The sequence below is a fragment of the Chiloscyllium punctatum genome, chromosome 17 (assembly GCF_047496795.1).
Source record: "Chiloscyllium punctatum isolate Juve2018m chromosome 17, sChiPun1.3, whole genome shotgun sequence".
NCBI lineage: Eukaryota > Metazoa > Chordata > Chondrichthyes > Orectolobiformes > Hemiscylliidae > Chiloscyllium > Chiloscyllium punctatum.
In genome coordinates, this window is record NC_092755.1 from 29,597,331 (window position 1) to 29,625,309 (window position 27,979).

The 27,979-nt window shown below is 44.8% G+C and overlaps 1 long non-coding RNA gene across 1 annotated transcript; it reads right to left on the bottom strand.

The window, feature by feature from the left end:
* Positions 1-571: 571 nt before the first annotated feature.
* Positions 572-27,875, bottom strand: LOC140487755 (uncharacterized). The gene is made up of 3 exons (XR_011962933.1): positions 27,806-27,875; positions 9,518-9,623; positions 572-642 (listed from the first exon to the last, which is right to left on the bottom strand). It is a non-coding gene; the product is annotated as an uncharacterized lncRNA (long non-coding RNA).
* Between the last annotated feature and the right edge of the window lie 104 nt (positions 27,876-27,979).

A 27,979-nucleotide genomic window follows, 5' to 3' on the forward strand; every position in this document is an offset into this window, starting at 1 on the left:
GTATAAAGGAATATGTACAGATTAGAAATTCAGAGCAGACAATTCTAGTTTCTCTGGAATATCTTTTTCCCCTTTCTTCCCTCAAAGCTGAAACCATGCAGCCCACTTACTCTCTCCCACCATTCTGACTCTGCTACCCCCAATGTACACCCACCATATTCTCATGGTGTTACTGATAAACAGATCCATGCCACCACTTCCCGTCCCTGGTTAGACTCTGCACCCTTTCTGGGTTCACTTCCTTTCCCTTCTGTTGCTGCAAGTTAATAATGTAACAGCAGAATGAAACAAAAGGAAACAGAAAGGGACGTGGCAGATCCTTGACAGAAGAGGAACCTTCAGTCTGGGAGAATGGGTCACATCCTTTGTTTCTCATTGGTCGATTCCAGTGTTATGACAAGTTGGGAATGGAACTTGGTCCCATGTGGGTGTGGTGACACTTTGACCCTCTAACAGATCAATACTACAAGCAAATACGTTCCTCCTCCAGACAATCACAGTGTGAAATACTTTCCACTAGTTACCACAAAGCACATGCTCCAAAACTCACCCACATTCTGTACTTGTGCCAGGTTTCCCCACGTGTCGTCCCTGCCTCGGAATTTGGGAGTTGCAGTCCTCATGCAGCCACTGGAGCCCTGTCTTGGAACGTGAATGATAAGTGTGGGATGGAGGATGTTGTGTATCAGATGCCCATTCAGACATACGGGACATGTGGGCTGTCACTGGGATTTACTGAGACATCCGCTTAGACAACCTGATTTCTGACGTAAGGATCACAGATTCAGCCAAATTGGGGGATAGGGAGGTTAATAAGGCGCAGTTGGTTTTCAGCAGAGGTGGCTCAGTGGCTAGCACTGCTGCCTCACAGCGTCAGGGACCTTAGGCGACTGTGTGGAGTTTACACATTCTCCCCATGTTTGCATGGTCTCATGCAGTTCTCCAGTTTCCTCACACAGTCCAAAGAGGTGCAGGTTAGGTGGATTGCCCATGCTAAATTGCTGATAGTGTCCATGCACGTGCCGGTGAGACAATTAGCCATGGGAAATGCAAGTGGGTCAGAATGGGATGCTCATCATAGGTTGGTGTGGACTCGATGGATGAAGACGTTTTTTCTGCACTATAGGGACTCTATTCTATTCTCATGAGGAAGAATGTACTTGTCTCGATGTGTTGTGAATCTGTGGAATTCCCTATTCAAAATGCGGTGGTTGCCAGGACAATGAGCCAATTTAATGAAGAGATACAGATGTTGAATTTGCAATGGGTTGAAGGGTGAGAGAGCAGGCAGGAAAATCCAGCTGAGACCGAGGTGAGCTCAATCATCATGGTATTAAATGGTGGAGCTGGTTCAAAGGGCTGCATTGCCTCTCCTGTGACCAGGGCTTATCTTCTTACGGTAATAACCAGAAAGATGAATCCAAAACTCACTACCTTCACCAAAGGAGATTTTTGGAAACAGCAGGATAGTCAGGTGAATTAGCATTCCAAACTTAGATGGTGAGGAAGCATGTAGCAAATAATGATTTTGCAGTTTTAAACTGAGGGGAGACAGTGATTTATGGTTTTAGATTGCGTTGTACATTCGCAGCGTCCAGAGTACGCTGTTGTGAATATCTATCCTGTACTTTATTACAAAGCCAACAATGAAAACCAAAACACCCAGGTAACATTGCCTCACCTCGTAATCTGATAAAAGAATTCTGAGAAGTCTGGTTGAACTTAGAACACAGATGGAAAGCTGAAAGATTAGATCCACTCCCAAGATCCAGTGCTTAAACAAAAGGAGACTACAATAGGATGAGGCAGGAGTTGGCTAATGTAGAATGGAAACAAAGACTTTACGGTGGAAAGTTGACGGACAGTGCGGGAATATCAAAGCAATTTTTCGAAGTGCTCAGCAAAAGTATATATCAGGGAAAAGGAAGGACCGTAGGAAAAGGAATAATCTGCCATGGGTGGATCAGGAAATAAGGGAGTCTATCAAACTGAAATAGAGTGAATACAAATTGGGAAAGACCATGGAGATTAGGAAAACTTTAAAGATCAACAGAAAGCGAGATGGGATTGAGGGAGAAAAGTGATGAGTAGCTATCCCCAGGGTCAGAATAGCCGTTTACGCTGCTAGAGGGGAACCTATTGTGTGGGGAACATATGGCCTCTGTAATTGTTGCAGCACTTAACTGTTACCATAGAGATAATCCTGATCAAGTTAAAAATCACAGCACATTCCAAAAGGTTGTACTTCCAAATAAACCTGTTGGACTATAACCTGGTGTTGCATGGTTTTTAAACCTTGTCCACCCCACCTCAACACCGGCTCCTCCGCATCAGAATCCTGATAGATACCCCACTGAAACTGAAGTGCCTGTCAGGTACTTTAGGGAGCCACGGGGGAGTGGGGGGAGGTGTGTGTGGTTTAACCACAAAGTGCTGAACTGAACTAGACTTTCTAACTGCTGTTGCCATGGAGAGAATACTGAGAGACAGTCTCTATTCAAAGTCCCAAACCACAAAGGTATAAGAATGGGAGCTGTACATCGGACAGGTGGGGAGTTTCATGATTCTGCCTGGAGGTGTTCTGCATGTACACTATCCAGGTAACTGCCATGTTTCATCAATAAAGACTCAAAGAAGCCCTCTCAGAGTTCTGTGCCGAGTTATTCCTATCCAGCAGGGTTCAGGAATATGAGGACACAGCAGTCAGTCTTCACAGTGGAGGATACGAAGAACATACCAGTAATTGATAAGGAGACTGAGGAAGGTGAGGATCAGATAATAACCATTCTCGTGAAAGAGTTAGAGCTGGACCAGCTAATGGAGCTAAAGGTAGACAGGTTTCATTGCCCTGATGGAATACATCCCAGGATACCAACAGAGTTAGTGGGAGAAATAGCAAATACACTTAGAGTTGTAGAATCCTACAGCAGAGCCAGGATCTTTGGCCCAAACTGGCCCATGCCGACCAGAATGCCCATCCACGCTAACCCCATTTCCCTGCACTTGGCCCATTTGCTTCTGACCCTTTCCTATCCATGTCTTTGTCCAAATGTCTTTTACCTGTTGAGTGTGTTCCTGCCTGAACCACTTCCACTGGCAGCTCATTCCATATACATACCACCCTCTGTGTAAAACAGTTGCCCCTCAGCTTTCCTTTTATTCTTTATCCTCTAACCTTAAACTGATCCAATCAAGCCGTCCAATCCTCGAGTTCCTGGGAAAAAGACTGAGTGCATTCACCTTATCCAGGCCTCTCATGGTCTTATAAACTTCTAGAAAAGAACCCCCTCAGTTTCCTCTGCTCTAAACATAAAATCCTCACTTGTCCAACCTCTCCCTATAACTCAGACCCCTGAGCCCTGGCAACATCCTTGTAAATTGTTCTGCACTTTTTACAGTTTAATAACTGAAACCTCCATTACATTCCTCATATTTCCAGTGTTTCCCCGCGGGGCTGGAACCGACGGGACAATGCCAATGGATTACATGATCGAGAATGAACTCCTTTACAACAATCCCGTTTTCATAGTGTTCCCCATGGTGCAGGTATCCTTGTGTCTTTCTGGTTGTATGGTTAATTAAAGACTTGTCCTTCTACAAAGCAAAGTTGTGGCTTAATTGTTCCTGGGAAATGTGCCATGATTTTTCAGACTTTCAAAAACAAATGAAATCTCTCTCCACACTCACCATGCTGACATGGACTTGGCTGTGTCTCAGTACTTTTGCAGTCACACTGAGATTTGAAATATTCGCCCACGGACAGAATACACACCTTTCATTCCAGATGAAAAGGCCAATGATATTCAGATCGGCACGGATCAAGTAACCATCAGATCTGAACATGAAGTTCAATTTGAATTTCTCATCCGAAAATCCACCCTTTCAGTACCATACAACAGAGCACACAAGTTACCACTCAATACAGGATGGAAATTCAGAAGACAATTGTCGTATTAAACTGTAGTTTCCTTGTTCCCCCAAAGCTTTAAACCTCAGTCTCACAATTTCTCTCTTCTGTGAACTGAAATCCAAACCAATCCCCCCACTCCTTTCCTCCACACCCAGTTCTCACACACTCTCTTCGAATTCAGTTTCCTAGCTCCTGATGAGAACCATCCTGCATACACTGCTTCCTGCACACTCTGGCCAAGACCCATCTGACTAAAATGAGCCAAATTAGAATTCTAATTGCAGGCCCATCCTTGTCCCTTTCCATAACAACCCTGAATCTTCACAAAACAGTTCTTATAACTTTCTGAAAAACGCTACACCACTGATAGTCTGATCACATGTCAGGGTAGCAAGAGAAGGGCCATTCCCCTGGGTCCTGCTCCCAGAGGGATGAAGCTGCTAATGCTAGATTAATCCCTCACACCCACAGCCTCCTTCCCAGGCACTGACCTATACTGCACATCGTCCCACAATTGGCCAGCACTGCGCCCGTGCACTGGTCTCTCCTCCTACAGCACGTGCTCCCGATCATACAGGAGTCCAGGTGACGGACAGCAGTTGCTGCTCAATATATCAGAATCCCTACAGTATGGAAACAGGCCCTTCGGCCAAACAAGTCCTTCCTGACCCTCCAAACAGTAACTTAAACAGACCCATTCCCTCTAACTAACGTAACTAATACTATGGGCAATTTAGAATGGCCAATTCACCTTCCCTGCACATCTTTGGATTGTGGGAGGAAACCGGAGCACCCGGAGAAATCCCGCTCAGACTCCACACAGACAGTCGCCCGTGGCTGGAATCGAACCCGGGTACCTGGTGCTGTGAGGCATCAGTGCTAACTACTGAGCCATCTCTATCGATGGGACGGGGCGGGGCTGGAGGACAGGGACAATGGGATTGTAAACAATGAATGAATGTGGAGGACACTGGGGGATGGACAGGTCAGTGAGGGACAGGATCAGTGCAGCAGGAGGGGATACTGGACAAACTGAACGATTGGTGAGTCTGACAGGAGAGAAACTACAGGAAGGTTCTGTTTGGAGGCTCAGGCAGGGACAGCTGGGAAACAGCATGGCCTGGTGTCTTGGGCAGGTTTACTAATCAGCCTCTTCAAAGATGCTGTTACTCAACTGTGAGCCTGATCCTCCTAGTCCAGAGGTAAGGACACTTGTACTATTTCCTGGTGGGCAAGGGATACAGGGACTGCCTTTCAAAATGGAACTCACCTGTGTTGGTGATATTAGCAAGACTCAATACAGAGTCACTGACAAAATGCTGGCATACTTGAACTTCATCCAGACTATTAACACCTATAACTGGGCAACGCAGACCCCAATGTACAGAGTTAAATCCTGGATACTAATAACAGCTTTGTGCATGGGAAATCATATCTCATGAATTTGACTCAGTTTTTTTGAAGAAGTAACAAAGAGGATTGCTGAGGTCAGAGCATGGACATGATCTACACGGACTTCAGTAATGTGTTTGACAAGGTTCCTCATGGGAGACTGGTCAGCAAGGTTAGATCGCATGGAGTACAGAACTGGCTCGAAGGTAGAAGGCAGAGGGGGCTTTTCAGGCTGGAGGCCTGTGACCAGTGCAGTGTCACAATGATCGGTGCTGGATCCACTACTTTTCGCCATTTATATCCATGATTTGGATGTTAATATAAGAGGTATTGTAAGTAAGTTTGCTGATGACACCAAAATGGGAGGGGTAGTAGACAGTGAAAAAGATTCCCTCAGAGTACAAGAGGATCTGGATCAGATGGGTGAATGGGCTGAGGAGTTCAGTTTAGAAAAATGCAAGCTGCTGCATTTCGGAAAAGCAAACTTTAGCAGAACTTACACAGTTAATAGTAAGTTCCTGGGGAGTGCTGCTAAACAAAGAATCCTTGGACTGCAGGTTCATAGTTCCTTGAAAGTAGAGTAGCGAGTAGATAGGTTCGTGAAGGCAGCAGTTGGTCTGCTTGTCTTTAATGGTCAGAGCATTGAGTAGAGGGGTTGGGAGGTCATATTGCGGCTGTACAGGACATTGCAAAGTTGCCGAATCAATATTCCATAGAATTCTGTTCTCCTTCCTATCAGATGGATGTTCTTAAACTTTAAAGAGATCAGAAAAGAATTATAGCATGTTGCCAGGGTTGGATAGGCTGTTTTCCCTGGAGCGTCAGAGGCTGAATGGTGACCTGAAAGAGATTTTTAAAATCAGGCTGTGCATGGATAGGGTAAATAGACAAGATATTTGCCCTGCAGTGGGGGAGTACAGAACTAGGGGACTGGGAGGGCGGGTAGGCAGATAGGGCGTGGGTGGATAGAGAGGGGTAGGACCGAAATGGGTGGAGAAAGAGAGGGGGGGACAGAGCAGGGTGGCACAGAGACGGGTGGGGACAGAAAGTGGATTAGAGAGGAGGGGAACAGAGGGGGGGAGGTGCGACTGACAGAAAGGGGGAACAGACCGGGGAGGGGGGGGGGGGACACACAGGGGGAACAGTCCAACAGAGGGGGGAGGGGAACAGGCCGACAGGCGGGGGGTGGTGGGGACAGGCAGATGAGATGGGGGGGGGGGGGGAGACAGGCGAATGGGGACAGGCTGACAGAGGGGAGGTGGGGGAACAACAGGCCGACAGAGGGGAGGGGGGGGAGTGGGGGGTGGGGGGAGGAAGCAGACAGAGCGGTGGGAGACAGGGGGAACAGAGGGGGATGATGGAGATTTATTTTATAGATCTAAAACTCAATTCTGTTCCAGTTTTCTCCTCTTCACCTTAATTCCCTCTGAAGGGCTCAGAACAACTGCATAGTTCTTGGAAAGTATAGTTTCAGGGAGATCAGGTGCTGAACGTGGCATTGGGGACACTAACATTGAATGGAATGTGCTGATCAATAAATGGACTCTGGTTCGATTCCGCTGTCTGTGTGGTGTTTGCATATTCTCCCTGTGTGTCTGCGTGGGCTTCCTCTGGGTGCTCTTAATTTCCTCCCACAAATCCAAAGACATGCAGGTTAGCTGGATGAGCTTTGGGTCATGGTAGGTTACAGAGTTAGGGTGGAATGCTGTTCCGATGGTTGGTATGGTCTCATGGGCCGAAAGGCCTGCTTCCACACTGTAGGGATTCTGTCACTGAGTATAGGGATTAGGAGGTCACGTTGTGGCTGAGTAGGGCATTAGTGAGGCCAGTTTTAGAATACTGTATTCAATTGTGGTCTCCCTGATTTCAGAAAGATTTTACCAAAATTGCACTCAACCTCTTAATGACAAGTTCCTGGGAAGTGTTGACAGACAAACAGACCGTGCACTGTGGGTTGATAGTTCCTTGAATGTGTGGTTGAAGGTAGACAGGGCAGTGAAGGTGGTGTGCGGTATGCTCGCTGTTATTGGGCAGTGCATTGAGTATAGGAGTTGGGAGATCATGTTTCGGTTGTATGGTTTATTGGCTCGGACACTTTTGGAATCCCCAGACTGCTTTCAATTCCAGTCTCCCTCCTATAGGAAAGATGTTGGGAAACTTGCAAGAGTTCAGAAAAGTTTTTTCAGGGTGTTGCCAGTATTGGAACATTTGAACCATAGGGAGAGGCTGAATAGGCTGAGGTTGTTTCCCTGCAGCACTGGACACTTCAGGTGGCTTTATCAAACTTTATAAAATTATGAGGAGCAATGATAGGGTGACTAGTCATGGTTTCTTTTTTTCTCAGGGTAGGGGAGACCAAACAAATGTGAATCTTTTTTCCAAGGTGGAAATGACAGATTCTAGAAGGGAGATGGCAAGTTTAAAGGATATGAAAACCCAACCAACTGAAGATGCTGTAAACCAGGAAGAGAAACAGAAGTTTCTGGAAAATCTCAGCAGGTCTAGCAGCATCTGTGAAAATAAATTAGAGTTAATGTATCTGAGGAAGGGGGACCAGACCCGAAACTTTAACTGATTTTTCTTCACAGATGCTGCATGACCTACTGAGCATTTCCAACAATATCCGTGCAAGTTTAAAGGGAGTTGTTTGGCGTATATACCTGAGAGGAACTTTATAAAGTGCGAGTCAGACCACATCTGGAGTAATGACAGAAGTTTTGTCCACTTTATTTAAGGAAATACATCATTCCATCAGAGGCATTTCACAGAAGATTAACTGGGATGAACCCTGGTTTGCAGGGATTATCTTTTAAGAAAAGGCAGAAGAAGTTGGGACTCTACTCACTGGATTTGGGAAGAATGAGAGGGGATCTCATTGTAAAATGTAGGAATCTTAAGGAGTTTGACAGGGTAAATACTGAGAGGATGTTTCCCAACATGAGGGAGTCTGGAACCAGATTCTGAGTCAGTCGCGGAATCACGGGTTCTGTTTTGGATTCGTCAAGTTGAATGCAACACCGACAGGGGTCAGGGGTTTGAGTAGCAATGGAGCTGGGGTGAGGTGGAGACAAGCAACATTTTAAGAGATTGTAATTCCTCGTTTTTGTGATTGTGTAGAAATCTGATCAGAAGGTCTCCTTGATTAGATTAGATTAGATTAGATTACTTACAGTGTGGAAACAGGCCCTTCGGCCCAACAAGTCCACACCGCTCCACCGAAGAGCAACCCACCCATACCCCTATATTTACCCCTTACCTGACACTACGGGAAATTTAGCATGGCCAATTCACCAGACGTGCACATCTTTTGACCGTGGGAGGAAACCGGAGCACCCGGAGGAAACCCACGCAGACACGGGGAGAACGTGCAAACTCCACACAGTTAGTCGCCTGAGGCGGGAAATGAACCCGGGCAGGTTTTTCCAACAACGGTGGGGTCAAATATTAGTTTGTAGCAGAATGGGAGAGAAGGACATAACCAGAAAAAAACAGACAGATAGAACAAGGAACAATATCTGAATTTGTGAGGGGGAGTGATGAGGAGGAGGAGCAGCCCGACTCCAAAAGCACGATTTCTACACTAGTGACATCACCCAACTCCACCCGAGTCTCAGCTCATTTACTGAAATACTTGTCCATCCTTGTGTTATCTCCAGACTTAGTTACCCAAACACACTCCTGGCCAGCCTCCTACATTCAACTTACATATAAGCTCAAGAATACCTCAAACTCTACTGCCCAAGTGCTCACTTTTACCAAAACTTGTTGATTCATCAAAAGGCTCCTATTAACCAGCAAGAATTTAAAATTCTCACCCTTGATGTAATTCCTGGCTGTGAACATCCCTGTCTCCCTGCACCACACAACATGTGAGACCCCGACAACTCATTTTCTTTCAGACTCCCAACGATATGTTAATTCATTGCTTCACCTTTCTGGCCGTTTCTACTGTTGCCAAGGCAACACGGTCTGGAATTCCCACCCTAACCCTCTCAGACCTGCTTTCCTCCTTTAAGGTATCCCGGGAAACCTGCTTATTTGGCAATTATTTTGATCACCTGACCTAATATCCCCATCTGTGGCCTTATGTCAGAAGTTCTCAATCGTATTTCTGTGGAATTAAAAACATGATTAAAAAAACAAACTGTTGTTGATTTGCACAGACATTGTCAACTCTTCAATGTTGCTGAGTGAATAATCTATAACAGCACTTACTCAACCACATTGTGGGAGCACCTTCACCACACGAATTGCAGCTGTACTGGAAGTCAAACATCACCTTCTCTATAGCCAATGGGGCTTTGGCACTGATCACTGGTATCTGTGGAGGGAGAAACAAATAGTTGATATTTAAGGGAGTGGAAAAGTGCATTATATGGAGGGAAAATGTTGCAGAATTTGGATTTTCAAATTTGTGTTTTACAATGTGCACTAAATTCTGATAAACCTCTCATTCCATACCATGAAAATTTCCTTCTCTTCCTGGTCAATATGTCTTTCCTTTCCCCTGCCCTTCACCTTCACACATTTCCAATGTCTTGGTCACAACATCACTGTGCTGTCCGTGAAGTTTATCACGTGGTTGAGTATTGTCCCGCCCCTCATTCACTCCGATTGGTTGAAGGACCAACTAACACCTCTCGCCCCCATTCCCACACTCTTATTGGTCCTGCGCTGACATCAATAATCCGAGGCCCATTGTGGGCTGGAGCATGCTCAGTGCTTCCTGCTTTTGTTGTTGTTCATCAGGTGTAAGAGAGAAAGGGCCCTGTTTCTCCTGATGTTAGACAATAACAACTACCTGCATTGTATGGAGCCTTTCACATTGACAAATCTCCAAAAATGCTTCACGAATATTGGAAACGTTGATTAAAGAGAACAATTTTTAGATATATTTTGAAGGCGGAGAGAGGAAGTTCGGGAGGATATTCCAAACGTGTGTGTCCTCGGCAACTCCAATCGTGGAGTGATATAGGTGGGCAACAGCTTAGACTGGAGATAGTTAGTGGCTAACCATAAGTTAACAACCTCATGTCGTAGCCCCCACCCCACACACCAGGCCTTGTTCTCACAGCCTGCCATTACACACTACCTATGGTTAGCCACTAACAGTCTCCATTAACAGCTAATCACCCTCCCCCAGCCAGAACGTTATCCACTCCTTTATCCAACTGTTCTTCTCACTCTATCCCCACCTATCCTTTACTCCTTTTATCTTCCCCCCACACTAACTTCTGCATATAAACTGACTCTTTTTTCTCAGTTACATCTGTTCTGAGGAAGGGACACCGCATCTTAAACATTACCTCTGATTTTTCATCACAGATGCTGCCAGACCTGCTGAGCTTTTCCAGAACCTCCTGGTTGTTGTTTCTGATTTACATCTTCCGCAGTTCTTTTGGTTTTAATTTACCGGGAGTTTGTAATTCAGGTCCCACAGCCTCTGTCCCAGTCTCTGCTGTATCTCCCAACTCCAAACAGTGACACTGCACCTGCACAGCTCACGACAGGTGTCATCTTGCTGGCCACACCCCTCATTCAATCCCATTGGCTGCAGGACCACACAGACTCTCCTCCCACTGGTCTGGAGCTGCCGTCAATCAGCCGGGCCCCATTGTGATGAGAGTGGAGGGCTAATCCCTCTCTCTGCCCTGGGATGAGCTTCATCATTCACAGTGAATGGGGCAGTATCACACATCACAGGGCCTGGGGGCTATTCAGCCCATTGGGGTTGTACTCTCTCCTTCTGGAGATGCTGCAAGTCTGTCCCATGTCCCCTCCCGTGTGCCCACGGCCCCCCAAATCTTTCTTTAAAAAGTAAAATTCCAAGTCTGTTTCAGAATACCTGCTGAATCTGTGGCATTCAGTCTGTTCCAGATGCTCAGTACTTACTGAGGAAAATAGTGTTCACATTTTCACCTTGTATTATTTGCCAATTACTTGAAAGTAGTTACTAAAAATTGTGACAGTGTTAACAATTCCTCTCTCTCTCTGCAAACTCAAGACCTTGGAACCAAATCTGCACCAGGTCGAAATCACTGCTTCACCTTCTCAGCTCCAAGGATAATTATCTGTGCTTCAGCTAGATCTCCACAAAAGACAGCAATGCATCTTAATTTATTAAGATCAAAGAAACAGACCTTCACTCCAACTCGTCCGTGCCAATGAGGAATCCTAAACTAATGGATTCCCATTTACCAGCTATTGGCCTGCATCCATCAAAACCCTTCCTATTCATGTACCCAATTGGAAGCCTTTTAAATGTTGTGATTTTTCAGCCTCCACTACTTCATCTCGAAGTACTCCACTACTCAGCTTGAAAATGTTGCCATTTAGATCCCTTTTAAATGTTTGACCTCTCAACTTAAACCCAGGTGCGCTAGTTTTGGACCCACCTAACCTGAGGAAATAGGACCCCGTGATTTTATAAATCTCCATGAAGTCACCTCTCAGTCTTTGACTCTCCAGAGAAAATAGCCCCAGCCTATTCAGCCTCTCCCTGTAGGCCAAATCCTCCAATCCTGGCAACGTTTTAGTAAATCTTGTCCAAACCTTTTCAAGTTTCACAACATCCTTCCCAGAACAGAGTAATTCAAACTGAAAACAGAATTCCAGAAGTGGCTTAATCAACGTCCTGTCCAGCCACAATATGGCGTCCCAGCTTCTGTATTCAATGCAGTGACCAATAATGGAGAGCATTAATGGAGTCCCATTTGCCAGCGGTTCACCCTTATCCCTCTAAATCCTCCCTCTTCAAGTACCCAATCAGATGCCTTTTAAATGCTGCAATTGACCTAGCCTCCATCCCTTCCTCTGGCAGTTCATTCCATACTTGCAGTGCCCTCAACGTGAACAAGATGCCCCTTCAATCCCTTATAAATCTTTTCACTCTCACCTTAAGCCTGTACTCTCTAGTTCTGGACCCACTGAACTTGGGAAAAAGTCCCTGACTGCTCACCTTATCCATGTCAGCTTCGCATCAGATATAACTGCAATACTGTGAAGAGTGTAGTTCTGCTGCATAGTTCCTAGTGAGAGGGAGAGGCTCAGCAGTAAGGGAAAGGAATTTGTCAGGCAACAGGTTTAACCACTACAATGTTTCATTGGAGGAAACTGCACCTAATCGAGTAGTGGGAATGTGGTAAGCAGTTTGATAACTGAGTAACAGTGGAGTAGTGGAGAGGGATAATGGGGAGGGAGAGCTGGGCATCGTCAGTGTACATGTGAAACCCAACATGGTGATTTTGCACAATGTCACCTCCTGGCAGTATGTACATGAGATACAGAAGGGACCAAGGACACCAAATGCAAGGAATTCAGAAAGGAAAGGGAGAGTGGAGATGGAGCAGGATTTTGGGAGAGAAGGACATAACCAGAAAAGACAGAACAGGAAAAATGTGTGTGAATCGGTGAGGGGGACTGATGAGGAGGAGGAGGAAAGAGAGTTGGAAAGTCTGTAGTTTAGTGAGATTAGGGTAAAGGGTCAAGATGAGCTCTGATAAGGCTTGACAACAGACTGGAGGAAGATGTAAGTTTAGGACAAAAACCGGGAACACCACGTGAGGCAGTTTGGCTCAGCGGGCTCGTGGGAGGGAGGGAAACTACAGATCGGATTATCTCAGTCTTAGTGACAGAGAAACTCCATGTGCTCCAAATTCTTGTTGTTGGAGAGAAGGATGGAGGAGACAGGATGATGGACAGTGTTTCACAAAGAAACAAAACCTGGGTAAGTGATATTTAAAGTGAGTGAACAAACCTAATGTATTTAAATTTTATCCAAAATATTAAAACAAACGACTGAAGTCCTGGTTCGAATCCCATCTTGGCAGATGGTGGAATCTGAATTCAAGAAAAAATAACTGGAATTAGGAATCTCCTGATCTCCATGGAACCATTGTCAATGGCGAAAAAAAACCGGCCAACCTGACAGTGGCCCAGCCAGCTACTCACTGTATTAATCACTGCAAAGTTTCAACAAAGGAATGAAACTGGAGGGACCACTTGTCTTCTAAGAAGGCATCATTTAATACAACCACAGAATCAGCCCTCTCGATGGTGCAACGTCCTCCAGACTAACATCTGGATTTTGGGGCCAAAATGTGCAGAGCTGTCTCATAGACCAATCATGGAACAGCCTGACGTACTCATGCTCATGAAATCAACCCTTCCAGACAATGAACAGACACCACCATCACCACCCCCTTTCCAAGATATTGAGATTGTGCTGATGGAAAAGCACAACAGGTCAGGCAGCATCTGAGGAGAAGGAGAATCGACATTTCGAGCCTAAGCCCTTCATCAGCCTGACCTGCTGTGCTTTTCCAGCACCAGACTCTTGACTCTGATCTCCAACATCTGCAGTCTTCACTTTCTCCTGAAATCTCTGGATAAGGCCTGTCCCACCAGCAGGACAGACCAGGCAGATGTGTTGGCACAGACAGGGAGGATTTGCCCTTCAGTACTCAGCGTTGAATCCGGAGACCAGGAAGTCTCATGGCTCCTGCTGATTACCACGTCCCGTCCTCCCTTGGCTGATGAATCAGTTCTCCTTCATGTTAAACAACATTTGGAGGAAGCACTGAGGCAATAAAATGGTGTCAAACGTACTCTGGGTACAGGATTTCTATATCCACAATCGAGACTAGCTCTGCGACAGAATTACTGACTAAGCTGGTCAGGTCCTAAAGGATATAGCTGCTCAACTGAGTCTGCAGCGGGTGGGGAGGGAACCAACAAGAGGGAAAAACATACTTGATCTCATTGTTATGAATTGACCAGCGGCAGATACATCTGGCCATGACAGTGTCGGTAAGAGCAACCATCACACATTCCTTTTGGAGACACAAGTCTTGCCTTAAAGTTGAGAAAAACCGCCATTGTGTTGAGTGACACTATCACCGTTCTAAATGGGACAGATTTGAAGAGATGGAGGATCTCAAACTGGGTATCCATGAAGCACTGTGGGACATCAACAGCAGCAGAACTGTACTCCAGCACAATCTGTAATCTCATGGGTTTGTAAATCCCGCTCTCACCCATCACAATGGACAGTAAAGGAGGGCATGCCATGAGCAGCTCCAGGCATACTTAAAAATGAAGTGCCAACCTGGTGAATCTACCAAATAGGACTACCTGTATATCAAACAGCATCAGCAGCAAGCAACAGAGCTAAGTGATCCTACATCCAATGGAACAGATCGGAGCTCTGCAGTTCTGCCACACCCAGTTGTGAACGGTGATGTACAATTAAACAACTCACTGGAGGAAGCATCACAGACATCCCCACCCTTACTGATGGAGGGGCCTCACACACCCATGCACCAGATAAGATGACAGAATTTGCAGCAATTAGCAGCCAGAAGTGAAAAGTGGGATGATCCATCTCAGCCTTCTCCAATGGTTTCTAACATCACAGAGTTTTAAGCCAGTTCGATTCAGTTTGAATAACATCAAGAAATGGTTAAATAGTGCAAAGGCTACGTGCCCTGCCACTATTCTGGCAATAATACTGATGGCTTGTACTCCAGAACTTGCCACCCACCAAGCCGAGTACCGCTCCAACACTGACATCTACCGACAATGTGAAACATTGCCCAGACGTTCAACACAAAAACACAGGGCAATCCAACCCAGCCAATTTCCCTCTCTCAGTCCACACTCGATCAGCAGTAAAGTGATGGAAGATGTCATCAACAGGGCTACCAAGCAGCAGCTGCTCAGCAACAGCCAGCTGAGCGACACTCATTTTAAGCTCCACCAGGACCACTCAGCTCCCGATTGTGTTACCACCCTGATTCACAACCTGACAATCAACTGAATCCCAGAGGCGATTTGATGGTGACAGCCCAGTCCCACTCCAAGGCCACTAATTCTAGCTGATTCCACCCTTGTCTCAGCTCATACACTTCCATCCATCTTGTGTTATCTCCAGACTTCATTATCCAAACACACTCCTGGTCTGATTCCCACATTCAATCTCCCTGTAATCTCAAGAAAAACTAAATCCCTGCTGCCCAAGTACTCCCTCGTACCAAAACCTGTTGATCAATAAAAAGGCTCCTATTCATAATCAACAACATAGAGCCACAGAGATGTACAGCATGGAAACAGACCCTTCAATCCAACCCGTCCATGCCGACCAGATATCCCAACCCAATCTAGTCTCACCTGCCAGCATCCGGCCCACATCCCTCAATTTAAAATCCTCACTCTTGATTTAATTCCTGGTTGTGATCATCCCTAGCTCGCTGCATCTCACACCCTTTGAGACCTCGACAACCCATTCTGTTCAAGACTCCCAATGACCTGTTAATTCATTACTTAATAATGATGTAATATCATCCTTCTCTGGCCTTATGTCTAAGGTTCCCAATAATATTTTAAAAGATTATAAGCAGGATTATAAAACTACAAGCTGTTCTTGATTTGGACATTATCTTCAAATCATCACTGTTGCTGAATGAATACTCTGTAATGTCTCTTAAGCAACCACACTGTAGAAGCACCTTCAGTACACAAACTGCAGCTGTACAAGAAAGTCAAACATCACCTTCTCCACAGGCAACAGGGCTTTAGCATTAATCACTGGTATCTGTGGAAGGAGAAACACAGTTGATGTTTCAGGGAGTGCAAAATGGATTACAAGGAATGAAAATGGTGCAGAATTTGATAGTAAGAAATGGAAGGAAAATACACTTGCTTGTTGGAAAAAGAATTCTTGACTGTCAAAGATTTTCCAGAAATAAAATTAATAAGCGGTACATGGTCAGGGGCTGGGCGGCAGTGAAAAATTAACTTACAAATATGTCTGTAAAAGTTATACTAATATACTAAACAGACCAAAATACACCCATTGTTTGAGACTGAGGAAGCTAGATATTGACAAAGTGGTCATGAGGGAGCCCAGAGATGAAGCAGAGCAGAATAAGCTGTTATGATCCCACAGTCATAGAGATGTACAGCACCGACACAGACCCTTCAGTCTAACTCATCCATACCAACCAGGTATCCAAACCTAATCTATTCCCTTTTGCCAGCACTTGGCCCATATCCCTGTAAATGCTTCCTAATCATATCATGTGTCTATTTAGATGCCTTTAACATGTTTTAATTGGACTAGCCTCCACCACTAACTCTGGCAGCTCATTCCACCCACTGCATGAAAGAGTTGTCCTTTAGGCCCCTTTGAAATTTTATCTGTTCTCCCTAAAGCAATGTCCTCTACTTCTGGACACCACCACTCCAGGGAAAACACCTTGTTCTTTTACTCTATTCATGCCCCTCATGATTGTATAAACCTCCATAACATCACCACTCAGTCTATGGCACTCCAGGGAAAACAGCCCCAGCCTTTTATGCCTCTTTCTGTAGCTCAAATCCTCCAACCCTAACAAAATCCTTGTGAGACTTTTTTGTAACCTTTCAAGTTTCACAGCACCCTTCTGATCGGAGGCAGGCCAGAACTGCAGATATTATTGCAAAAGTGGCCTAACAAATGTCCTAACAGCAACATGACCTCCCACATCCCATACTCAATGCTCGAACCAATAAAGGAAAATATATACTAAATACCTTCTTCATCATCAGCAAGGACTATGAACCTGCAGTCCAAGGTCTCTTTGATCCGCAAACATTTCCAGGGCCTTGTCATTCACTGTATAAGTCCTGCTCTGATTTGCTTTTCCAGAATACAGCACCTCACATTTTTTAACTAAATTATACCCCATCTGACCAATATCTCATTGTAATCTGAGGTAACCTTCTTCATTATCCACAATGTCTCCAATTTTGTATGACCTGCAAACTCATTTACGATACCAAATCATTTAAATGAATGACAAAACAAATCCAGAAATAAACATCCGTTTCTCTGAGTTTGAATGTGCTCTGTGTAAATCCTGCCCAATGACTCTGTTCCAGAGAAATGCTGCACATGCGCCTGGCTGCACCTTGCCCCCTACAAAACTGGTGGCTCCGCACGTGTCCTGTGAATTCTTGCCCCAAATAAAGATGGCGGCGCGCACCCATGCCTGCAGCCACACTGAGGCAATTCCCCGTTTACTGAAAACACGAGATTGTGATGTTCAAATGTTTGTATTCCTATGTGCACATTTTGTTTGTAAAACCTCTCCGCTCAAACAGAATCTCTCTCACCTCCTGCGGTTCCACAGACAGCCTTGATTTTTGCGGGTACCTATTCTCTGTCTGGTTACTCGTTTGTCCTTAGTGTATTTGTACAATCACTTTGGATTCTCCTTAAACCTATTTCCTAAAGCTATCTCATGTCCCCTTTTTGCCCTCATGGTTTACCTCGAGTATACTCCTACTGCCCCTATATTCCTCTAGGGATTCACACAAACACAGCTGTCTGTACCTGCCATATTCCTCCTTCATTTTCTTGACCAGGCCCACAATTTCTTTCATCGGGCCGCATTCTCTACACCAACCAGCCTTGTCCTTAACAGGAACATACTGTCTATGTACTCTCATTGTTGCAGGCCTATGGAAGCAACGGCAGATGAGGACAGAGAAGCAATCATTCCCAGTAAAGAGGTAATGTTGGGAAAGGTAACAGCCTAAAGGTAGATGGGTCTCCTGGCCCTGATGGATTGCATCCCAGGGACTAAAGGAGATGGCTGGGGTGGTGGTTGGGGGGGGAGGGATAACAAATAGACTCGTGAAAATTCACTAAAATTTGTTGGATTCTGGGATGGTTTTGACAGACTGGAAGCTGCAAATGTGGTGCCACTATTTTTCAAAAAGGACCCGTTAGCTTAACTTCTGTAAGGAGAAAATGCTTGAAACTTTCAAAAAAGTAGTGGTGAGATATCTGGGTAGAAATTGTCTCATTTAGCAAACACAGCATGGATTCATGAAAGGCAGGTCACTTTAATTGATTTCCTGGAATTATTTGAGGATACGAGTGCGTTGGACAAGGCGGACTCTGTGGATGTGGTGTACCTGGATTTCCAGAAGGTATTCGATAAGTTGACACACAAAAGATTGCTGAATAAGGTAAAGATGCACAGCATTATGGGTAATATATTATCATTGACACAGAATTGGTTAACCAACAAAAAATAAAGAATGGGGATAAACGGGTGTTTGGATTAGTATTGGCACTTCAACTGTTTGCAATTTACACAAATGTTTTGGAGTTGAAGACCAAGTGTATGGCGACAGAGTTCACATTTGATACGAAGATGAGGTAGAGCAATGTCTGCAGAGGCCACTGTCAGTCTGCACAAGGATACAGATAGGTTAAGTGAGTGGGTAAGGGTCTGGCAGATGGAGTTCAAAGTTGGGATATGTGAGGTCATCCATTCTGGTCGTACGAACAGCAAACTGGATGATGAAATGGTGAAAACATGCAGCAGGCTGCAGTGCAGAGGGAGCTGGTTTACCTTGTGCATGAATCACAGGAAGTTGGTTTGCAGGTGCAGCAGGTAATTATGGCAGTGAAGGGAATATTGTCCTTCATTGCTAGAGGGATGGTTATGCTGCATCTGTACAGGGTGCGGTGAGGCCACACCTGGAGTACTGTGTACAGGTTTGGTCCCCTTACATTAGCAAGGATGTAATGGCACTGGAGGGAGTACAGAGGAGGTTCACTAGTTTGAGTTGGGAGTTGAGAGGGTTGGCCTATGTGGAGAGATTGAGAAAACTGGTTCTATAGTCATAGTATTATAGAAGAATGGGAGGTTGGAGAGGAAAAAATAAAATTATGAAGGGAGTAGATAAGATAGAAGCAGGCAAAATGTAGATTTGATAACAGGAAAGCAATTAAGGGTTATGGTGAGAGAGCAGGAATGTGGAGCTGAGGCCATGAAAAGATCAGCCCTGATCTTATTGAATGGCAGAGCAGGCTTGAGGGGCCAGATGAAAGTTCTTGCCTTGGGCCATCAAAATTGGCCTTTCTACAATTCAGAACCTTAACTTTTAGATCTAGTAAGTTATTTGGGTAGCACAGTGGTTAGCACTGCTGCCTCACAGCGCCAGAGACGTGGGTTCAATTCCCGACTCAGGTGACTGACTGTGTAGAGTCACTCTCCCCGTGTCCGTGTGGATATGCTCTGGGTGCTCCGGTGTCCTCCCACAGTCCAAAGATGTGCAGGTAAGGTGAATTGGCCATGCTAAATTGTCCGTAGTGTTAGGTTTGGGGTATGGGCGGGTTGCGCTTCGGCGGGTCGGTGTGGACTTGTTGGGCCGAAGGGCCTTTTTCCACACTGTAAGTAATCTAATCTAATCTTTGGACTGTGGGAGGAAACCAAAGGACCCAGACAAAATCTATGCAGAAAACCCCAATAAGGTGATCATCCCTGTCTCATTTCCCAGTTCCACCTAAATAACTTCACTGACCATACTCCCAGGAATATCTTCCCTAAGCAAAAACATAACGCTATTCCGAATCAAAAATGCCACTCCCCCTCCTCTCTTGTCCCCCTTCCTATCCTTGCTATAGCATCTATACCCTGGAACATTAATCTGCCAGTCCTATCCATCCCTGAGTGATGCCTCTGTAATTGCTATAATATCCCAGTGCCATGTTCAAAACCATACCCTGAGCTCATCTGCCTTCCCTGTCAGGCCTCTTCTATTGAAGTAAATGCAGTGCAACTGCTCAGTCCGACTTCATTCTGTGCCTTGCCCTTGCCTGCCTTGACTATTTGACTTCTGAAATGTACCAGACTCAGACATACCTCTCTTCTCACTATCTTCTTGGGTTTATACCCACTCCCTCACTGGTTTAATGCCTCCCGAGTATCACCAGCAAGTCTCCCTGCCTCGATATTAGACACCTTCCAATTCGGGTACAATCCATCCTTCTTATGCAGGTCAACTCTACTCCAGAGGAGATCACAACGACCCAAAAAACGTGAATCCTTTTCCCCTGCACCAGCTTCTTAGCCACTCATTGAGCACCTCCTTCTCCTCTGTAATATGGACATTTTTCAAGATGTCACCATTTATTTCCCCACATTCTATATCTCCCATGTACTTCTTCACAGTAAACACTAATGCAAAATACTTGTTTCCTATCTCACCCATCGCCTGCAGCTCCACACAATGGCTGCCTTGCTGATCTTTGAGGGTCTCTATTTTCTCCCTAGTTAGCCTTTTGTTCCTCATGTGTTTACAAAAGCCCTTTGGATTATCCTAACCCTATTCGCCAAAGCTATCTCACATCCCTTTTTTGCCTCCTGATTTCCCTCTTAATTATACTCCTACTGCCTTTATACTCAAAAATTGTTTGGATTGGAATAAATGTAAAATATAACATCCTGACAAAACAAACGAGGGCAGGACTTACACTCAATAAAAGTAGGGCCTTGAGTAGTGATATGGGAACAAAGAGACCAAGGGCTTCAGGTCATTGAAGTGTATGTTACATGTAGACAGGGTGGTTAAGAAGGTGCTTAGCAAACTTACCTTCATTGCTCAGACCTCTGAATACAGGAGTTGGGACGTTATATTGAGGATGTACAGGACGTTGGGGAGGCCTCTTCTGGAATACTCTGTCCAGTTCGGGTTGTGCTGTTATAGGAGGGATTTTATTAAATTGGAGCAGGTTCAGAAGAGATTTACCAGCATGTTGCCATGAATGGACGAATTGTGTTCTAAGGAGAGGCTGGATCGGCTGTGAATTTTTTTCACTGGCATGCACGAGGTTGAGGGGTGACCTTCTTCGAGGTTGACAAAATCAGAAAGTGTGTAGATAAGGTGAATAGCCGGGGGGGAGGGGGATTCAAAATTCGGGTGCATTCATTTTGCGAAGAATTTAGAAAGATTTGAGAAAAGATATTAGGGTTTTTAAAAAAATTATACGTGTGAAATGAACTTCCAGAGGAAGTGGTAGCTGTGAATACAATTACAATATTTAAAAGACATTCAGATAAGTACATAAATAGGAAATATTTGGATGGATGTGGACGAAGCGGAGGCAGGTACAATTAGTTCAGTTTGGAATTATGGTTGGCTTGGACTGGTTGGACCACAGGGCCTGTTTCCTTGCTGTATAACATTATGACTCTAATCCTCACGAACTCTAAATTCCTCCATCCTCAACTCTCCTGATCACTGTCACTTCATCCAGCCTCACAACTCTTCCTTATTTATATAATTCCTCACCAGCCACAGAACGCTCCCTATATCATGTCCTCCAGTTTCTCTGATCTCTGCGATATGTGCCTTTCTTTAGATCCAGCCTTGAGGATGCCCTCATTCGCTCCAATTGGTTGGAGGACAAACTGGTCCGACCTGGTCCTCCAGTACTGCCCTCTGCCCCCTATTGGCCTGCGCTGACATCAATCATTCGGGGCTCATTGTGAGGTGAGTGGTGGGATCCTCCCTCTCTCTGCCCTGGGATGAGCTTCAACATTCACAGTCAATGGGGCAGTATGATAGATCACAGAGCCTGGGGCAATTCAGCCCATTTGGGATGTACCCTCTCCCTCTGGAGATGCTGCAAATCTGTCCCAATTCCCTTCCCATTTGCCCATAGCCCCCCAAATCTTCCCTTAAAAAGTAAAATTCCAAATCTGTTTATGAATAACTGCTGAATCTGTGGCCAGCTGTCATTCAGACTGTTCCAGATACTCAGAACTTACTGAACAAAATAATGTTCACATATTCACATATTATTTGCCAATTACCTGAAAATAGCTACTAAAATTGTGACATTGTTAACAATTCCCCTCTCTCTGCAGATTAGATATCCTAGAAACAAATTTGCACCTGGTCAAAATCACTGCTTCACCTTCTTAGCTCCAAGGACAATTATCTGTGCTTCTGCTAGCTCTGCACAAAAGAGGAACACATCTTATTTTCATTTATTAGTGTCATAGAGATGTACAGCACAGAAACAGACCTTTGGTCCAATTTGTCCATGACAACGAGGAATCCTCAACAAATGGAGCCCCATTTGCCAGCTGCTGGTCCGTATCATTGGAAACTCTTCCTATTCATGTATCCAATCGGATGCCTTTCAAATGTTGTAATTGTATCAGCCTCCACTACTTCATCTGGCAGCTCATTCCACACATACACCACACACAGCTTTAAAAACTTTGCACCTCAGATCCATTTTAAATCTTTGCCCTCTCAACTTAAGCCCATGTGATCTTATTTTGAACCCACCTAACTGCGGGGAAAAGACCCTGGCTGTTCACATTATCCATGCCCCTCATGATTTTATAAATCTCCATGAAGTCACCTCTCAGTCTTTGACTCTCCAGGGAAATAACCCTGACCTATTCACCCTCTCCCTGTAGCCCACATCCTCCAACCCTAGCAAAGTCTTTGTAAATCTTGTCTGAACTCTTTCAAGATTCACAACATCCTTTCCAGAACAGGGAATTTCGAACTTTAAACATAATTCCTGAAATGACTTAATCAATGTCCTGTCCAGCCACAATTTGATGTCCCAGCTTCTGTACTCAATGCATTGACCAATAAATATAAGCATACCAAAGACCACCTTCACTAGTCTGCCTACCTGCGACTCTACTTTCAAGGAACAATGAACCTGCACTCCATGGTCTCTATGTTCAGCAACATTCCTAAGGACTTTACCATTAAGTGTACAAGTCCTGCTCTGATTTGCCTTTCCAAAATCAAACAGCTTACATTTGTCTAAATTGAACCCAGTCTGCCATTCCTCACTCCAATGGCCCATCTGGTAAAGATACTGTTGCATTCTGAACTAACCTTCTTCATTGTCCACTACACCTCCAATTTTGGTGTCTTCTGTAAACCCACTGACCATATCTCATATATTCACAGCCAAGTCATTTATTTAAGGACCCAATATCCATTCCAGCAGGACAAAGCTGCTCACAGGCCTCCAGTCTGCAAAGCAACCCTCCATCACCACCCTCTGTCTCCTACCTTCAAGCCAGTTTTGTATCCAAATGGCTCGTTCTCCCAACATTTCATGTTATCTAACCTTGCTAACCAGTCTGCTTTGTGGAACATCATTCAGTGTCCATATAGACAACGCCCATAGTCTGCCTTCATCAATCATCTTTGTCACATCTTCAAAAAAACTCAATCAAATTAGAGAGAGAGAATTTCCCACACACAAAGCCATGTTAACTATCCCTAATCAATCCTGTCTTTCCAAATACATGTAAATCCTGTCCCTCAGAATCCCTTCCAACAACTTACCTACCACTGACGTTAGGTTGACTGTTCTCTTGTTCCCTGGCCTTTCCTTACCACCTTTTTTAAATAATGGCACCCATCTTCCAGCACCTCACCTGTCACAAACAATGATATAAATACCTCAGGGAGGGGCACTGCCATCACCTTCCTAGCTTTCCACAAATTTCTGGGATACACCTGATCAGGTCCCAGGGATGTATCCACCTTGCTACTGTTTAAGACATCCAGTACTTCCTCCTCTGTAATACAGACACTTTTCAAGTTATCACTATTTATTTCTCCAAACTCTGTAGAATGCAATAGCATAGTATTTCTCCCACCACCTGTTGTTCCATAGATGTCCTTGTTGATCTTTAAGGGGTCCTATTCTCTGTCTGGTTATTATTTTATCCTTAATGTATTTGTAGAATCTCTTTGGATTCTCCTTAAACTATTCCTAGAGATATTTCAAATCCCCTTTTTGCTCTCCTGATTACCCTCGAGTATATTCCTATAAAAACGTGATCCTGTACTCCCAATTCCTCCGCCTCTGCCATATCTGCTCCCAGGAGAAGCAATTCCACTCCAGGACATCCAAGAAAGTTGCCTCTTTCAAGGACCGGATTTCCCTCCCACTTGATCAACAATGCACTCCAACGCATATCCTCCACTTCCTGTAACTCTGCCTTCCCACCACCCCTCCAACCACAATAAGAATATAATCCCCCGGTCCTCACCTGCCACCCACTAATCTCCATTAATCTCTGCTCTGTCCGCTACCTACAGTCAGACCTCACCACCAGGGATACATCTCCCTCTCCAGCCCTTTCTATCTTCCGCAGAGACCATGGGATCTTTGGTGCTGATGTGCTGCCCCACGGATACCTCCGTCACTCACCCTGTCAAATGGCCTAGTGGGATTATCACTAGATGGATAATCCAGACACCCAGGTAACGTTCTGGGGCCCAGGGTTTGGATCCCGTCACAGCAGACAGTGGAATGTGAATTCAATAAAAATTTTGAATTAAGAATCTATTAAAGACCATGAATCCATTGTTGATTATTGTGAAAAAAAACCTCATCAGATTCGCTAATATCCTTCAGGGAAGGAATCTGCCATCCTTACCTGGTCTGGCCTGCATGTAACTCCAGACCTTCAGCAATGTAGTTGACTCTTTACTGCCCTTTGGGCCCAGCCAGTGATACCCTCATCCTGTGAATGAATAACAAAGGAGGTCAAGTCTTGCATACAACCATACTATTCTTACAGATAAGTGATCTCTTAGTAAATTTGCTTCTCAACTCCCTGCTGACTATTGGGGAAGTGGGGCGCGGTCAATAAGTACCGTCCCAATAAGGAGATCATCCCTTTCTTCATTCTCAGTTCCACCTATATAACCTGCCTGGATGTACTCCCAGGAATACCCTCTTGAAGCCCAGCTGAAATGTTATCCCTTATCAAAAATACCTCTCCCCCTGCTCTGTTGCCCCCTTTCTATCTTTGCTATAGCATCTATACACTGGAACATTAAGCTGCTGGTCCTATCCATCATTAAGTCATGCCTCTGTAATTGCTATAATACCCCAGTGCGATGTTCAAAACCATTCCCTGAGCTCCTCTGCCCGACCTATCGGGCCTCCTGCATTGAAACAAATGCAGTGTAATTGCCCATTCTGTGCCTTGCCCTTGTCTGCCTTGACTGACATCTGACCTGTACCAGCATCAGACTGAGCTCTTCCCTCACTCTCTCTCTGGGTTTACCCACATTCCTTCACTGGTTTAATGCCTCCTGAATAGCACTAGCAACTGTTCCCTTCCAGTACCAGTACAATCCATCCTTCTGATGGAGGTCAATTCTACCCCACAAGAGATTCCAATGATCCAATAATGTGAACTCTTCTATTCCCATGTCATTGATACCAATAAACAACAGCCTCCCCTCAAAATGGTTTTTCGCCCCTTTAAGAATATTCTGCTCTCTCTCTGAGACATCCTTATACAAAAATTACACAATCGAGTAATAAACCTTACACTCAATAGGTCATCATAAAAGGATTACATGACACATTGAAGGTTTGGGGAGACCTTTTGAGAGAATGCGATGATTCAAAGGAGAATTTTTAAGCAGCAAATGGGATTGATCTGGAACACAATACTCATACACACAATGCGAATATCCAGATCCTGATATACTGAGTAATTGAATCAGAGTTTAGCAGAATATTTACTGAGATTACCATCTGAATGTCCACCTGTAATATCCGGTAATATAAGTTTATAAAATATGTCACTATCAGTTCAAGTTAGAACCTCACACCATCCCCTCCTCGTGGCCCAGGATTACTGTACATATTACCCTTGAGGACATCAGCAGTCAACTCAAAGGAAAATCTGTGGGTTTCTAGGAGATTCCAACTTGAGATCTCATGTGACTGAACACAGCAGTTCTTTGACACATTGGAGAAAATGATCCAAGCGTCAGTGAGATATGGGGAACAAGAATTACTTTCTTTTCTTTCATTCCATGCTGCCGCTCTGCCTCATCAATAAGACATGGGTGTGAAAGGCTAATGCCTAACGATGGGCAAGTTGTCTCCATCCTGACCAATGGGTAGGAAGATCCTCTCAATCACTCCAAAGCGTATCCCTAAAAAGAAAGTAATACTGTCTGCCTCCCACTGCCCAGTTCTCCCAATAAATGTTTGAAAGAATGGGAAGGGGGGGATATCTCCTAGAAAAGGCATAACTGTAAAGGTCTAAGAGGATTATGAAAAGAGAGAGATGCACAGGAGAAGGGGGCAACAAGTTGCCAGACGGGGTGTAACTTGAGAAAAATGGGAAGTTGCTCATTTTGGAGGAGATAATAAAAGAACAAAGTACTATTTAAATGGTGGAAACTGTAGAAAGCTGCACCACAAAGTGACCAGGGTAATTGCTCAGGAAACACAGAAAGCTACCACACAGTTACAACAGGGAATCAGGAAGGGCAATCGAATATTTTGTTTCAAAGGTTTTCAGTATTAGAGTTTGGAGTATATACCTGAGAGTAACGTGTGGCAGTGCTGGTGAGACCACCATATCTGCAGTAATGAGAGCAGTTTTGGTCCCTTTAGATAAGGAAATGTGTCACTTTATGGGAGGCATTTCAGGGAAGATTCAATGAGATGATCCCTGGTTTGGAGGGATTATCTTTTAAATAAAGGCTGAAAAGGTTGGGACTCTACTCACTGGATTTTGGAGAAAGAGAGGTGATCTCATTGAGACAGATGGGATTCTTAAGGGAGTTGACAGGATAAATACTGAGAGGATGTGTCTGAGGGTAAATACTGAGAGGGGAGTCTGAAACCAGATTATGAGTCACGGAATCAAGGGTTCTGTTTTGGATTCAAGTTTAAGGTGACACAGACGCGGGTAAGGGGTTTCAGTAGAAATAGAGCTGGGGTTAGGTGGAGAAAAGCAACGTTTAAGAGATTGGAATTCCTGGTGTTGTGACTGTGTGGATGTCTGATCAGAAGGTCACCTTGGGGTCAGATATAACAGCAATATTGTGAAGAGTGTCGTTCTGCCTCAGAGTTCCCAGCGAGAGGGAGGGGCTCAGCACAAAGATAAAGGTAAGGCAATGGGTTTAACCATGACAATGTTTCATTGGCTGAAATTGCAGCTAATCGAGTAGTGCGAATGTGATAAGCAGTTTGATAACTGAGTAACAGTGGAGTAATGAAGAGGGATGATGGGGAGGGAGAGCTGGGCATCGTCAGAATACATGTCAAACCCAACACAGTGTTTTTGGATGATATCACCTCCTGGCACTATGCACGTGAGATACAGGAGAGACCAAGGATAGATCGTTGAGGGACACCAAATGCAAGGAATTCAGAAAGGAAAGGGAGAGTGGAGATGGAGCAGGATTTTCCAACAACGGTGAGGTCAAATATTAGTTTTTCACAGAATGGGAGAGAAGGACATAACCAAAAAAAGACCAACAGACAGAACAAGGAACAATATCTATGAATTGGCGAAGGGGAGTAATGAGGCGGCAGCGGAGGAAAGAGAGTTGGAAAGTGAGTTTAGCGAGATTAGGGTAAAGGGTCAAGATGAGCTCTGATACGGCTTGAGAAGACACTGGCGAAAGATGTAGGTTTAGGACAAAAACCAGGAACACCACGTGAGGCAGTTTGACTCGGCGGGCTTGTGGGAGGGAGAAAAGCAGCAGATCGGATTATCTCAGTCTTAGTGACCGGGAAACCCGATGTGCTCCTCACTCGTTGTTGGAGGGGAGGATGGAGGAGACAGGACGATGGACAGTGTTTTACAAAGAAACAAAACCAGGATTAGTGGTATTTAAAATGAGTGAACAAACCTGATGTATTTAGCTTTTATCCAGAATATTAAAACAAACGGCTGAAGTCCTGATTCAAATCCCATCTTGAGAGATGGTGGAATCTGAATTTAAGAAAAAAAATAATGTATTAGGAATCTGAACTCCATGAAACCATTGTTAATGGCGAAAAAATCCTGCCAACCTGACAGCGGC